The sequence below is a fragment of the Poecilia reticulata genome, chromosome 11, assembly GCF_904066995.2.
Source record: "Poecilia reticulata chromosome 11, P_reticulata-male-v2, whole genome shotgun sequence".
In the NCBI taxonomy this organism is placed as follows: domain Eukaryota; kingdom Metazoa; phylum Chordata; class Actinopteri; order Cyprinodontiformes; family Poeciliidae; genus Poecilia; species Poecilia reticulata.
Window position 1 is genome coordinate 9,049,795 of NC_088840.1, and position 16,650 is coordinate 9,066,444.

The 16,650-nt window shown below is 38.2% G+C and overlaps 1 protein-coding gene across 21 annotated transcripts in view; it reads right to left on the reverse strand.

Annotated features, from left to right (window-relative positions):
- adgrb2 (adhesion G protein-coupled receptor B2) overlaps nt 1–16,650 on the reverse strand; it is a 280,363-nt gene that overhangs the window by 64,671 nt on the left and 199,042 nt on the right. The window lies entirely within an intron of this gene.

Here is a 16,650-nt window from a genome sequence, read left to right on the forward strand (position 1 = left end):
AAATTAAAAGTGAGGATTAAAAAAATAGTGAAGAAGGTAAAATATCTAGAAGAACAGAACAAGGTCCAAACTCAAAGCAAAATCTGATAAAGTCCAAAAATGGATGGATTTCATCAAAAGGAACTGATGCAGATAGATGGAGCGTCACAACTTTTAAACAGGTGATAGAGTAAAAGGTCTAAGTTAACTGTTTAACAGTAAAAAAAAAAAAAAAAAAGCAACCACTGCATAAAAGTGGAGCTTGAGCTTCCCGACATGAGTTTATAATATGTTATCACTTTATGATTGATATTTTTATTGCTGCTGCCTTTTCTCAAAGCTAGTAGCAATAAAAATCACAATACATTGCAACACTGGTTATAATTGTTTCTTGATTGCTCTGCAGAGCAAAGCATGCAACACATTAATTTTGCTCAACTACCTTAAAAAGACATTGGTAAAGATGATGGAAGGACGGACAGAGAGAGGGATGGATGGATGGATGGATGGATGGATGGATGGATGGATGGATGGATGGATGGATGGATGGATGGATGGATGGATGGATGGATGGATGGATGGATGGATGGATGGATGGATGGATGGATGGATGGATGGATGGATGGATGGATGGATGGATGGATGGATGGATGGATGGATGGATGGATTCGTGCTCTGCTGATATTTATTCATCCAGATGAATAGAATCCTAATTCCCTTGCTGCCCACAGCACGATTATTTATTTAGTCCATTCATCTGGAAGTTGTCAATGACTTCAGACGCGTTGACCCGACTTCCTTCCTCATGAAGGTCTTTGAGATACCGTCAGACACCTTCTTTAACGATGCCGGGGTCATTTGCACAAAGCAAGCGGTCCTACGAGGATTTCTTTCCATTTTAATTTATCACATTCTGACAAAACTATGAACTACTATAGAATCTGCAGGGGGCACATGTTTATCAAACCTGACAAACGGCCCACAATTTCTGAGGTTGAAGGGTTGAGTTTGACCAGGCGGTCAGCAGCACAGGAGCACCACAAGGGACTGTACTCTCACAATTCCATTTCATCCATTACAGATCAGACTTTTAGAATCCCGTCATCTACAGAATTTATCAGATGACTCAGCAAAATGAGCATTAATCGGTCAATATTGTTATCACAACTTGGACAAAATTGCATGTTTTTTGAAACTGGAATGGATAGACAGAGAGACAGATAGTCTTGTCAGGCTTCCAAATTACTGCTTTGCCTTTACAGCCTCTATTAACTCTTCCAGTCCCTGAGTTTTAATCCTTTTAACGACTCCTGCAAATTACAGACAATTACCTTTAATTAGAATTACATGAGTGTGTTACAATGAATGGAGTTGGATAATGACATGCAATTACACTTCTCCAAAAGTTGTTCCTTTATTAAAAGTACAAGCAACCATCTTGACCAATGTGTTATACCCTATAGAAAATGCCGTGCGCCTATGTGCATGAACACTAATGACACTTTTTCAGTCATCACCATGTAAGTATCTTGTAAAAAGCTGTGTCCCTTTTTGTGTACCTAAATGATTTTTTTCTGTCTGTGTTTAAGGGTCTAATACAACTTGAAGATTAAGAACAATAAAGCAATTCAGAAAATATTTTTTCAGCAAAATTTAGCTCTCAATACGCATCTTTGAAAGGATGAAAAATAAGACAAATTAATCTACATGTAAATCCTAAACCCTACTCGTTCCCAAATGGGCTTTATATTTGTTCGGCTTAAGATTTCAGTCGCACAGTTAACCTTAAGATACAGTGCTTTGGACAAAACACCCATATAACGTCTTTACCATTGAATTTAATTGAAAACATACTCGTCTAAGCAGATGCACCTAACTGAAAAATGTGCAGGAATGTGTGCCTCTGTCTTCCCAAAGATGAGTAGAACTCACAAGACTGATGCAAGAAAGGGGACCTCTTTATCTTTTTTAGAAAGGAGCCAAGAATGCAGCCTAAAAAGAACAAATAGTGAATAAATTCACAGGGAGATGGAGCAGGAAGAGTTAAAGACAAGTACGTGAAAGGAATGAGGGGGGTAGGGAAGGAGAAGAAAAAGCAACAGAAAGTCAAAGCTTCCCTTTTAGTGTTTTTTTTTTTTTCCCTGGCCCATCAAAGGAAGCCAATTTCTCGAGAGGAAAGTGGAATAGGTTGGAATACCAATACGGCATACACACAAAAACACACAAGTGGGAGAACGGAGGTGAAACATAATCAAAACCGTCTCACAAGAAAAGAGAGCCACGAAAGAAACAAAAGGGGGCATATGAAAAGCATCTGCTTCGGGAAATTGGGAAGTGCCAAGGGGAGAGGGAGAAACAAGAGAGAATAATTGTGTTTGATTTTATGTAGAGAAGAAGGTCAAAATGCCTTTTACAAATCCAACAGATCAGACCGTCAACGCATGTTGAATGAAAAGTGTGCAGTGCCTAGCGAGTGTATCAATTTCCCTGTAAAGGTCCCCTACCCCCCATATTTTGTCATATTAGGCAACAACTTGAACAAACTTAATTGCATTTAAATTAGAGAGGAACTGTAGTGAATTAGTGTGAAATGGGAGGAGGAAAAATCCAAATAAAAAACTAAAAGGTTTGCTGCATATGTAGTCAAAGAAAGAAAAACACTTTAATGTCATAATCCCAGTATCCATCTTAGGCAGCATTAGGAAGACCAAGGAATACACCACAGAGGGCAATGATAATATTCTGGAAAGGTTTAAAGCAGGGCTATAAAAGAAAATCCGAAACTCTAAATATTCCAAATGAATTTAATTCAACATTTGAAAACAGAAAAATATGGCAAACCAAGACATGATCGTCCACCTGAACTGACAGGCTGCGGAAGGAAAGCAGAAATGTGTCAGAGACACGGTTACTCTAGAGAAGCTGTAGAGATCAATAGCTCAGGTGAGAGAATGTGTTACAGGGATATCTATTAGCCATGCACTCCACAAACCCGACCTTTGTGGAAAACTGCCTAAAAGAAGTAATTACGAGAATCCATTATGTCCTTTTCATCGTTTGCAAACCATATAGACATGTACCAGAAGACACTCTGGTCAGATGAGACCAAAACAAGCATTTTTGGTCTAATTGTAAAGCTTTGTGCGATATAAAACTAACATTGCACACCTCTTTAAAACATGGTGAGACATAGTGCTAACTACATCATGTTGTGGGGATGCTTTTCTAGGGAAGTTGGTTAGAAAAAGCAGTAGATTGGGTAAATAAATACTGGGACAAAACCCAGTCCAAGCACACAAAGTACTTACAGGACTGTGAGGGAGGTTCATCTTCCAGTAGAACAACAACTGTAAACATTCAGTCCAAGCTAAACTGGAAAAGGTTGTCAAATGTGTTGACATGTCCCAGTCAAAGTCCAGGCACCAATCCAAAGGATAATCTGGAGCTTCAAACTACTGTGAAGTGTGGTTCTACAAAGTACTCACACAGAGTGCCAGAAAACATAAGTGTGCTAAACTGTTAAAATTTTCATTTAGCAAAAAAAAAATAATAAAAAAATAGTTCAAACCATGAATTACTTTCTTTTCACTTCACAATTCTGCACCACTTTCAGTCGTTCTATCATAAAAAAGCACACAGACATTAGCATCTGCACTAAATACAAGAAAAATTCAAGGAGTACAGATACTTTTTTAAGGAAGTGCTTAAATATGCACTTTAGAGATCCCCTTTTTTAATACGTTAGCGTTTCTGAGATGCCACACTTTACTGTATTCAAAGCACGTTAGGAGATGGTCTTAAAACTCCTCATACTTCTTTGGTTGCAATGTAAAACAGGCATGCATAAATTGTGCATCAAAAATGAGATTCAATGTACGTATAATGTGATGATGTAACAAAAGTGGTACAAAAAAAGGAAATAAATGGAGAAACAGATTACCCACACAAACCCTGAAAGCCTGAGGCTACTTTCTGCCACACAAATGTTATGCCCTTAAAGGAAACCGTGATAATACATTGCTGCTGGTCAGAATGTATGACCGTGAAACATAGTGACTACAGATTAGTGCGACAGTGTTGAGGTTCTGCTGTATATGGCCAGTTCCCCCTGGGCAGCTTGGATACCATTTGATGGAAAAGATAGCTATTTTCAGCTCGGGAAGTTTAACCTACTTATCTCCTCTCACTGAGACTTCTCCTCTCTTCTTTCCCACCCATTCCGCCGTACCAACCTCTCTGTTTCCATCTCTGCCTCTCTAGGTTGCTCATCCCGTTCCCCTTACATCTTTCTTCCTCAATACTCCATCAACATGTCTTACACGTCAGTGCACCTGTTAATGCACCCTCAATGGGGAAGCGCCCTAGACAACTTGAATCCAGAGTCTGTCTGCATCTCTGCCACATGCATCACAAAGTCGGCATCAGGCATCACAAAGAGGGGTGTTTCTATACTCGAGTGCAGAAAACTACAGCTTAATGGCAGCACTTCATTAATAATAATAATAATAATAATAAAAAAACATATAGTTCATGACCAAAATCACACCTTGCAAAACACAATATTTAAGTTGAGCACATTTAATCAGAGGGGGGAAAAAATCTGATATTAGAAAGAGTAGGTTAAAAAAGAATAAAACAAAATCACTGATGCCCCACCAGCCCAATTCATTCCTGTAAAACAAGGTTAACTGAAACTTCATCTATTTTGGTCATATCTCCTGCGGTTATGAAGGTGATTTGACACATATGCCAATTTTTCTTCAGAGCCCTTCAAAAGGGTAAAAAGAACAGGAAAGGCATAACTTTTGAACTTCTTATGACAAGAAATGGCTACAAGAGATAATATTTCCCTAAACATGACCACATCTGTCAGGGAAATAATTAAAGAAAAATATATAATTGAGGTTCTGTCATGTTTCTCTGGGAATTGTATTAATATTCCATAATGTGTTGGCTCTTTAAAGATTACATTTTAAATGGAAGTGTTGCAGGTTCTGCCAGAAGAGGGAAAATAAGTCAACACCAATTTTATAGCAGCGAGGCACCAATTCAAAACATGTAGCCATATTAAAAGAAACGATCCACCACAAACAAAATCTACCTTATTCAAAGCTCATATTTCAAAAGCATGTTCTAAGAACCTGCTTCACACTTGACATCACAGAAACCAATACAGACTACTCAGAATTTAAAAGAAAAATATCACTTATTCTTGGAAGCTCCATTCAGTCTATTCAAAACAGAAGTGTGCAGTGGTTACTGGTTATATTCTATTTTCTCTGAATTTACTGAGACACGGACATTTGACATTTTCTTCAGACTGTGTAAATCTGAATTTTCAGTCTAACAAATCTCAACACAAATGAGATTTTTTGGTTTTCATGTACTTCTTATAAGAATGCTTCTGGGCAATAAATACTGTTGAAAAGCCTAAATGTTTCCCCTAAAATTGCGCCCCAGATGCACGGAAGATGCGTGTTGAGCAGAAAAGTTGATTATGTGGGTTTTAAATAACAGTTTAGTTTCTTCAGAAATCCAAGACCCCAGGTAACCTGAAAAGGTTACAGGTTACCTGGGGTAAAAAGTAGATGTTCTGATGTTCATCAGAACATCTACTTTTTCAAGAAATTGTTATGTTTATCCCTGCTTTTGCAGACTAACAATTCCTGGAAGCAAAGGAACATTGTGAGTATGCTGAGAGAATAAAAAAAAAAGAAAAGAAAAAAATGCCTGAAGGAGTACAATAATATATCATCTTTATGCCATTTTATAAATGACAGCCTGTCGCAAAATCCAAAAGTTTACACCACTTTTGGCAGACTTGGAGCGGATTGACAGGTTGAAGCTGATGGGGCGCATTGAAACAACCAATACAACTTTAGTGTCATAACACAGAACCTCTATAATTGAAAGACAGGAGATATCCACTAATATAGCATTGTATCCCACAGATACGAACATTTCCAGTTTCAGTTAGTTTTAAAATGTGAACATTTACTAAAACGCTGTTTTTGACTCGATCTCCCACTCTAGGAATATATTTATCTTTGTACATACTCATTGCAACATGACCTGTTTCTACTTTGGTAACATTATTTGCTTTTGATAACTTCGCAGAACTTTGCAAAAAAAAGAAAAAAAAGAGAAAATTATATTTTTATTTTAGCCTCTATCAACGTCAAGTACCGTATTTTCCGCACTATAAGGCGCACCTAAAAACCTTCAATTTCCTCAAAAGCCGACAGTGCGCCTTATAATCCAGTGCGCCTTATATATGGACCAATATTGAACCACAACAGGTCTAGCAACTACGGTAAGCAACCGCCAACTTCATTTTCCCCGTAGAAGAAGAAGTGCGCGGTGCATGCTGGGATAGTTGTCAGAACGCTGGTTTGTTAATAAAGTTTGATAATACATTTAAAGCCAGGGGGGCGGAGGGGCGGGGGAAGAAAGACAGAGACTGCGGTGGCAGCGTGTCGGTTGGTCTGTGTTACCCAGAAAGCAGTTGGGCACAATATCGCAACACCAACACCGTGAATGAAACAATGACTCGGGCAGCCTACTTTATAAAGTACTCGGGGACCACTTCTTTACAAATGTGGATGTGTAATAGAGTACGGAACAAATTGGCAACCCAAACTGAAGCATCTATTCTATGCGCCTTATAATGCGGTGTGCCTTATAGTGCGGAAAATACGGTAAATAAATGTAGAAAATGTTGATGCAATAATTTTCTTTGCCATTTCTGCAGTTGTATAAATAGGATTGTTCAATAAATGAAAGAAATTAACCTCATGTTATGTATAAATTTAACTGATGTGAATAACATTAATACCTTACAAATATGGTATTTTTATTCATAGTTATCAAAACAAATAATCTCATATTTTGTCCATAATTTCTTTGAACAGAGCTCTATAGCCAAATATATATATATATATATATTTCTTTTCAAATGCACTTTGTCTTTTTTTTTACCTCTTTAAACACAAAAATACTGCAGGGAAAATGAAACTTTATTCTTTAAGATTAAAACAAGTGACACACCAAACCTCAGTCTTTGTTCATTTTAAGACTGAGAAACACCGCTCACCTTTTTTCCCTGATTATTCCTGCTCTCAACCTGGCTAACCTTTAATTAATGCAATAAAGCATTCAGTGATTCTAATCCAGTTCCAACCAGAATCCTTCGTAAACTTCGGAATGCCTTCTCCTTTAATTATTGTTGACAAGTGCAAGATCTTTGCATGCTTTAACCTTGTAGAAGTCGCTTCATTTGGAGCAGGCCTTTGTTTTTGTTCTCGGCGCCGTCTCCGATTTTAATAAGTTAAAATATGAGCTGCCATCTTGCGGGGCCTCAGTCATCCCTCTCTGCCGTCAGATCGGGAACAATGGCCATTAATAGTCTAAATAATAGAGTGAGCTCTAAAATGTTTCCATTCTGATTAGGGGAACCCTGAGCAACCAAATGATAGTGAGGCGAAACAGATTTAAGCTCATTCCCGGCAGAGGCGATCGTTTCACGAGAATGATTGCAGCGAAAAGCAGTTAGTTTGGCAGGTGTATGAGAAAAAGCTTCGAGAAAGCCCTTACAGAACAAAGACTGCATGGCTGAGAGAAAAAATACTTTGATGCAGTAATTGGTTAATAAATAAATAATCTTTCCTGTCCTCTTTGCTCTGAATGGGGTGTTTCTCTCCTAAGAGTTGGTGTGCTTGTGCGCTCATCTACAGTGACTGAACTGAGGTCTCAGGTGCTGCTTAAACCACTGACCTTTTCACTAACATTTCCGGTTATCTGCCTGAGTGAGCGCATGAGCTACAAATCCCCCAGTTATGAGAACAAATCTGAGCGACTTACTTCAAGATATAATTATATTCCAAGTAAACATTGCGACACTGAAGCAGAAGCGGTATAAGGTGGTTTATTGGCTCTGGTAACAACTGACTTTTCAAAAGGCTATACTTCCTCAAAAGTCCAAATCTCTTGATCCCCCCCTACCCATGAGTAATGTGAAAGCCAGCCTGCATCTCAAGGGTTTTTATTCCCACTGGTCACTTTAAGAATTAAGTGGCTCAGTCTATTGTATCTTTTCATGACCTAACTCAATCAATCCCTCCTCTGCCCTCCGTTTCTCTGAAGTGAAAACCCGTCTGGTGTCTGAAAGAAACGGTCCAAAAGCGACACGCAGCACAGTGTACGCGTAAATACACGTGTGGAAACCTCAGCGGCTATAGAAAGTAAACAGGATTAACTGGCTATCCTTCACTTCACTGTAAACGGCCTGTAATAGCACCATGGCTCCTAAATCCCTCCATCTCTCTCTCTCCTCCCTCTCTCTCTCTCCCTCTCTCTCTCCCTACCACCTCCTCCTTTTTCTATTAAACATGGAGGTTAATCCTCGCCCCCCCCTCTTGTCCCCAGCGCTGTGGCCCGGGATAAGCTGTCAGAGCTGGGCAGCTGATACTCAGATCTGCTCCAGCAGCCTGGACACCGCATATGAATGTGTGTTTGGAAGACCTCTGCATGCTTTTTCTTTTTTTGGTACGTTGCTACTTGCACACATGCTTCTAGGCCTTCATATGTGTGTCAATGGACAGCTGAACTGCATGTCTGGAAATTGCTTCTCTATTTTAATTTACAGTCACCCCTTTCATATATGTACTATGATAGCCTTGCTACTTTGATTATAAATGGTTTTTCACATGCCAAATTAGTTGGAAAATGTGTATAAAACCTGCGTTAAATTCAAGGCTGTGAAAAGAATTTTACACATTCTTTTTTTTATTTTGCTATCAAATGTGAATGTGCTAGATCAGAAAAAGATAATCTGCATAAGAACAAAAAGCATTTCTCAAATCACAATTCCATTTATTAAGAACAGGCCGTCTCCAAACAAACTGTGAAAATGGCAATAATGCCTTGTCAAATCCTGATTTAATTATCAAATTCTTTGGAAAGTTTAGTTCAACTTCACTTTTACTACCAGGTCTGTACAATCAGACAGACAATCAAACATTTCTAATCCGATAATATGAACTAAGCAAAACAAAATCTCAAAACGCAACACATCATGTTGCAATCTAAAGAAGATTTTGACATTTTTTAGTCAGGGATGGGTTACAAAACCATTTGTAAGCCCAAATGACTCAAGAGAACAATCAATCTATTGTCTACATGCAACAGTAGTGAAAGGTATGAAAGGTATGAAATGAATAAACTGGTTTTAGTGAACTAAACCATGAAATTAAAAGTTGGTCAAGACTTACACATTTATGAAAATAAAATTTCACAAAATCAGATAAAGAACCAATAATACTTGGCCAAGTGCTAGTTCTCCATTTTAAGTCTTTTGGGGCACCCTGGCAACCTGAGTTAAAAAAGATTAATCAAATTCAGGTTCAATTCAAGTTCAACTTAAACACCATTCACATGAGAATTTCCAACACAGCAGTTTGTCATAATGTCCCTAATAAAAGAAAAAAAGCCAGTTCAAATGGCACAATTAAAAAATTTCCAGGATGAAAGGACAATAGTGAAAAAATTTCAGTCAGTGGGCTTACACATAGCCAAATGTGTGTGTGTGTGAAGACGTGAGTGACACAGGCCTACCACACCGCAGAGTGCAGCAGGACTCCAAATAAAAAAGGAGGGAATAATTTTTTTCCCCTCTAAGTCCAGGTGGGAAGGCTCACCATCAAAGTGTGGTATCCACCTCAGGAAAAATCCAACATCCCAAACAAAACAAAAACCTGATCTGTCAACAGGTCAGGTATGACTTGACCTGTAGCAAAAACATATATTTTTTGCTACGCTGTTCTAGCCATAATTCATAAATTAGCTATCAAATTACTTAGAATAAAACTGTTCACCTTTTCCATACTACATTATTAATTTTTTTGTAAATTATAAATTTTTTTTTTCAAAATACAAAAAAAATTAAATGTTATCCAAAGCTCAGTAAAAGTTTACATTTGAATAAACAAATAATTCAGATAAATGCAATTATTCAGCAACAATGTGTTAAGGAGAAGAAAATCTAAGAGAAAGGCATAGAATATGGTCACCTAGCTCAGTGCGACACAATGGGGACAACAGTATGGTGGCTCTCAGTCAGAAGGGAACTAGGTAAGTAACAAGGCATGTTTTTAATACTATGAAATTTCACTGTGAATAAAATAAGCATATACTATATTTTAGCCATTACCTTCAGTTTAAAGCAGAACCAGAGGAATTTTCACAGAACCAATAACAAACAACAGCTAACGAGGCTGGCGAGGTAGCTCCAACAGGGCTACCTCGGCAAAACAGACTTCAGCTACTTCCAGCTCAGACGTTGGCTGATAATAACAAAACTATTTGCAAAAAGGTTTGATGCAAGTTTATATCCAGTACTTTTTCCATCTTAAATTACACAGATTCTCAGACTGCACAACTCAGCAGTCTCCTCCCGATATTGCTCTTGTTCAGCACATGCAACAATGCTGCAGACACGGAGAAGAAGGGCGGGACCTACAGCGACAGTCTGCCTTCTGATTGGTTGAAACACCACTTTCCTAACCACTGCTTTCTTAAAGAGGCACCCTCAATTTATGTGGGTTACACACATCGAGCAAACATCCAGAAATGGTGAAAATGTATTCCTAGAGCACTTCAGTGACTCATTCTGGAGCTAATGAAATTATCCAAAACAACATTTAAAGCACACTTCCTCTGCTGAGTTCAGTGATTATACAATAAGAAGGTGCAAAATTAGCAAAAATGTGGATCCATTAAAGAGTTTGATGGACCACTGCTGACCAAAAACAACATAGTGCATGGTAAAAAAAAAAAAAAAAATGCAATTTGCCCTAAACAAAAACAAAGAAGATATGAAGAAATAAGTCAACCAAACATAACAATGAGAGAATACAAAAAATGGACACAAAACAAGGCTACTGTAGTTTAACCTCTTTTTTTTTTTAGCTTCCAGGTTTCTAAAATGTTGTTTTTCTTTGTACTGATGTTGAGGCTTCCTTCCCCAACTTTTCTCACTTCCTAAGCATTTTCAGGGCATTCGGGATGTATTGTTTCCTCAGAAATCCTCAGCTTAGTAGTCAATACATCCCACAAATGTGGGCAAGTCCAGACCTCAACAGCCTAACAGTTGTTGAAGCAAGTTCAAGAAAAAAATTGTTACCCTAATGCTCAAAATGTCAGCAAACATTTATTGATGCATAATGTCCAAGTTAGTTTACACATGTCCTCTCAACATCAAGCCCATTTTATCAATTATGTTAGTTGAAAGTTGTTAAATTATGCTGTCGCTATGTAGGAATTTCAGTCGTGAGGAATTAGCATTTTGGTCCGACAATAAGCTAGGTTAGCTTGGAGATGTTGATTTTGTACTTCCACTGGTTGTTCATTCAGCGGTATTGTTGGAACAGCCGAGTCTATAGAGGCGACGTATGTGCCACCATAACTTCAGCATGGACGCATGTATAAAAAAAACTAACAAACAAAAAACTGTCCACTGTAGTGAACACAATGCATGAAAGAGTTAATTCCCCAACTAATACCCAACACCCATTTTCCAGAATCCAATCTCTGTTATAGCAACAAAGTGCACTCAGCATCAGTAACAGGAGCCTCTGGCTGAGAGCCATCGACAAAAAAACACTGACCCATACCTCTAGGCCCTCTGCACTGGGTCTAATGGTTGTACTGGGGGCTCAGTGAGGACTCGCTAATGGTCACCACACTCCTCATTGATGCCACACATACCACAGAAGTCAATGTACTTTTCCTCCCAGCCCACTTTCCAAAGGAAAAGTCAGTACTGTTCATCTGGACGAGAAGTCACAGGAAGCACAAATGTCGCTTGGAATGACCTGTTCATCATATAGGTCACTGCCATCATGTTGCCCCATAATACAAGGAATTAATGCGCTGTAATAGGTTTCAGGTCTCTAAAAAGTAATTCAAACTCTGAGGGACCAAGTAATGAATAACAGCAGTTACTCGACTTGAGGGCATCACCTGACTTCGACCTTCTTAACACTCAATGAAAAAGGAACAGAACCATTCAAGGAGTAGAGCAGAAGGGAATAATAACCTCCTACAATCCAGCAGAAATGTATGTCTCACTTGGTCAGCTGTATACATGAGGTTTTCTCTCACATAGCCAGTCCTCCATCCTCAGTGCTAAGTCAGCAATGGAAAATTATCATCTTTGTACTTCTCACCATTCTGCTACAGGACGGTAAGGAAACATGCACTGCCTTGTTAGCTGGTGTACAAACAAGTTCCTCCAGGTAGTAGTGACTCAGCAATCATGAAAATTCACGCAAAAATCAACAAACCCCCTCATTTTTTCATGCATTAGCATAATTGTAAGTTTATTGCAATTTTTAGTCCAAAATGTTAGGTTTAAGAGATTACAATCTCCCACCTGCAGGTGGCAGTATTTCTTACTCCTGCTACACTGCTGTCTCAGCCTTACTTAATGCTAAGTTGTAGTCCATTATTGGTATGACAAGTATAAAAAAAGTCACATTTACCATCATAAATAAGTACAAATGTAGCAAAATTTGAAACAAAAACATTATGAGAACCTATCTACTGCAGGTCAGATAATAACTGATGACAATGAATTGCTTAAAGGAACCCTAAAAGTAGATGTCTACTGGGGAATTTAGGAAATTCTGTCACGATTTAGAGAAATGAATAACATTGCTTGCTTACCACAAGGGCATATAGTTGCTGTATGCTCAGAACATAACGCATTGTTTAGCAGATGCACTACTGTTGCTGCGTTGACTTAATTCACTCAATAATATATTATGTTTGGAGCTGAAATATTCCAAACAGACCTCCGGGGAAAAAGATGAGCCACATTGCCAAGCCTCTGTCTTATTAATCTACGGTACAAACCACTACATTCACCTTTTCATGGAAATGGGGACACTCATCAATTCACTACAAGGAGGATGTCACAGCTTAAGAGATGTGACATGGATTTAGCTGAGATACAACATGAGCAAGCCAACTGTTAGCTTAATGGAACAACCTTGGATGAAATAGTAAATCAAGTTTTTTCAATTTATGCAGTCTTACTGACCAAGCAAAGTACGACTAATCACCTTCACAAATTTACAGATGAAAAGCGGTATGCAGTGTCCTGGCTCATGGAGCTGGACTCCAACTGACAAGGTCCTGATGTACAAATGCTTGAGGTGTGAATGCTAAGTCACAGAATCGGTCCTTTTGGAATCCAATTCTGGCATCAACATGAATGATGTTGCCTTTCATGTTGCCACTTCAGCTGCACAACTCTCCCCCGCCGTTCTTCTTTTACACAATGGCCTAAAAAATGGGAATGTGCTGAAGCATCAGAAGGCGGCTGCGCCTGACAGAGCCTGCACCATTGTTTTTTGTCATGATAATGCTCTTCACAGAGACAGTAACGACGATTCTAAAGTTCCTATTACTCTTCCTCCACCATAGCCACCAGAACGGATCAAGAGGATATATGTTAGGGTTCATCTATTATTACGTCCCACAACAAATCATTTGGAACCTTCCTGACGTATTTTCTGTAGACAGATCTACGTGCGCTCTTTGCAGTGAATGGACTGAAAATCTGCATTTCATATAGTCCAGCAGTTTGAAGTCCATTTAGTCAAAGAGAAACAGTATTATTTTATTTTTTATTAACAAAATCTTATTCAGAACAATTAAAAATGCCACCTATTTAATTTAGACTACAGTATAAAATATTTTCCAAAAAATAAAAAAAAATATATTTATTTTTTCACAGTTTTACAAAGCAGTGATCTCTTGATACATGTTGTCTCTTGAAAAACCTAGGTTACGATGAAATATACTTTTGAGATAAATTTAGTAAAATTTTAAGAAAGCTAATTAAAATATAAAAACACCTAGAAGAAAGCATTTTTTAAATTTATTTATTTTTAATAATGCAGAGACAGAGCTTCTTAGAAAAAGAATAACCTTGAAAGTTACCCCGACAGAGATAAACATACCAAATTCACTTAGATGTAGGACTTTAGAAAAAGAAAAACTAAAGCAGAAGTCTTCATTCTGAGTCATAGCCAGAAAAACATATTAAGAGAGCATTTCTGAGGCCTTGGTTTAATTCACTAGTTTGTAAAATATATATTTTTTAACATTGACAAAAGGTTGCAGCTTAAAAACAGGTCATTGAATGCTGCACATCATACTTTAAGAGAGAAAAAAAGCCAAAGTTGCTTTAACAAAACAGAAGCTGGACCTACCTTTTTTGATAATCTTAAACTTTGCAGGGGAAAAAAATGTACAACTAGAAAAGTTTACCAAGCAATAATAAATGCTAAATATAAGTATTACTTTTTGGAAGCTAAACTTTACTTGAAAACACTTGCACTTAATATACTGCAGGACATTCTTTAAAAGGTCACAAAAATCTCCCACAATGCATTTTGTACAATAATTTTTTTTTAACCATGCAACAATAATGCTTTTAAGAAATGCAAGTCATTGAACTTTGATCACAAGAACATCAGAACTGCCCAGTTCAGTTTGAAATATCTATTTCAATTTAAATATTTTGGGACAGTATTCAAGAAAAACAAAAACAAAAACAAAGAAAAGAACACTTATTTACTTTCTTATCACAGTAGACATAAAGCCTCCTAAAAACTAATCACAGTTGGTGCCCTGATCTAAATTTAATCTTCCGCTGAGGCTTTTAACTTTGGTGGTGTGTTCAACTGCTATCAAAGCAAAATGATGCAACGTAACGACTGACAACATTCACTGCACACCCTGCTCTGTGCATCTGATTTTTGCATGACTGAGAGTAAGTTGTGGGGAAAAATATTAATTTGTTCTTGCAAAACAAGAATCAGCATATGAATAAGCTAAATGTTACTCGCTCACAGCCATATCCATCACCACGGGATCCCAAGGGGAACTGTTGTTCCCCTGCCGTGAAGAGGCTGAAAATATCCATTCATTCTCCAAGATGCTTAGCCCATTTCAGGGTAGCGATAGGGGGGAGGCAGATTCCTGGCCCTCCCATTCAGCAGCAGCTCTCCAAAAGCCTCAACGAGAGATTTCGAGCTGTTTGAAGACCAGCAGGGAGATAAAATCCCTCCCACGAGCCTAAACAGGAGGCACGCTAAGCTTGTGGTGGGGGAGACACATTAGGTGCTGCACCATGTAAGCTAACTCCTGGAGTCTGCTCTACCTAGTCTACTCCAATCTCAGTTTCGTTATTAACCTGTGGTATCGCGTTTTCGCATAATAACATGGGAAAAACACATTATAAACATTAACTCCTGTTTTATAATCACCCTTAAGGCTGTAATGTTAAGTCTTTATAAAACTTAAAAGAAGACAGAAAAGCATAAAGTTCAGGTGTAGTGCATTGGATCTCTCATGGATCATTGGATTTCTGACACCGCATATTCATCTATTCTCTCAAACCATTTAATAATCTGCATGGTTGCTTGGCTGGAGGCTGGCCCAGTTGCCTTTAGGCGAGAGGCAGGGCACATCCTGGATAGCTTGCCAGAGAGTTATGAAGACAGACATCAACGATTGCACACATTTATACCAAAAAGCTATTCAGAGGGACCAATTTACCAAAAGTTGAAAAGTTCTAGCCAGAAAGGCTCCAAACGTGATCTGTACAACGCATCCTTCAGCGAGGCAACTAGTCCTGTCACTGATAACAAATTTTGCTGGACGATAAATTGTCCCAGAACTTATTGCGATAAACAATAACATTGTTGTTTTGAGACTATTTTCAAGTCATGTAATGGTAATAATGGCATAAAAATGCAAGAACACATTCTCAATAAACTTTAAATTCTAACAAACATTTAAACGCTGGAACCGGAAGACATTTGGAATATCCAAGATAAATAATGAAAGCAACAGAAACAACAAATAAAATGAATTACGGTGTCTCTGTAAGCAAAGACTCCGTAACTGTTGAGACCAAATCACCAGACTGAATACCTGTATCGTTCATTTTTAGGTAAAACGAGAGAGAAAAAAGAGAAAAACGATAAATCAAGCAAATGAAAAATGATTGAGTCTCTTTTAATTTGTCATGGATTAATTGACTTATTGTTTATTGTAACAGGCCTAGAGGCAAAAGCTTAAGCAAGTGCACAACAGCACAGACATTACCTTCAGAAAAAAAGAAGGATTCACTACTGACTATTGAGCTAATTATTGCTGCATTATGCTTCCAGTCAGTTACAAACTCTGCATGTCTTCCGTTTGGCTGAATCTTGGTACCATGCTGCTTGAAGGGACATAAAGCTTTCATTGAGCAAACAGCGGCCGGCCAGGGCCGATAACAGTAAAAGTGTTGGTCAACTGCCTAAAAAGCAAGGTGATGTATTTTGAAAAATTAAACAGTCTAAGCACATTGCCAAAGAGTCCTGTAGAGAAGCACTGTACCGAGCTGAAAAGGTCACACAGGGGGGTTTGAGAGGGTGGGGGTGGATTGATGTACACGTAAATGCAGAGCTCTTCATCTGGACAACAGTGGCTGCCGGTGCAGAAGCACCGTGTGCAACCAGCATGCAATTTCTCTTTTATTTGTGTCTGTTAGCTATCTGCTACCTAAAATCAAAATACTCTCCTAGAGTGCTGAAGAGTTCCTCCACCCAAATT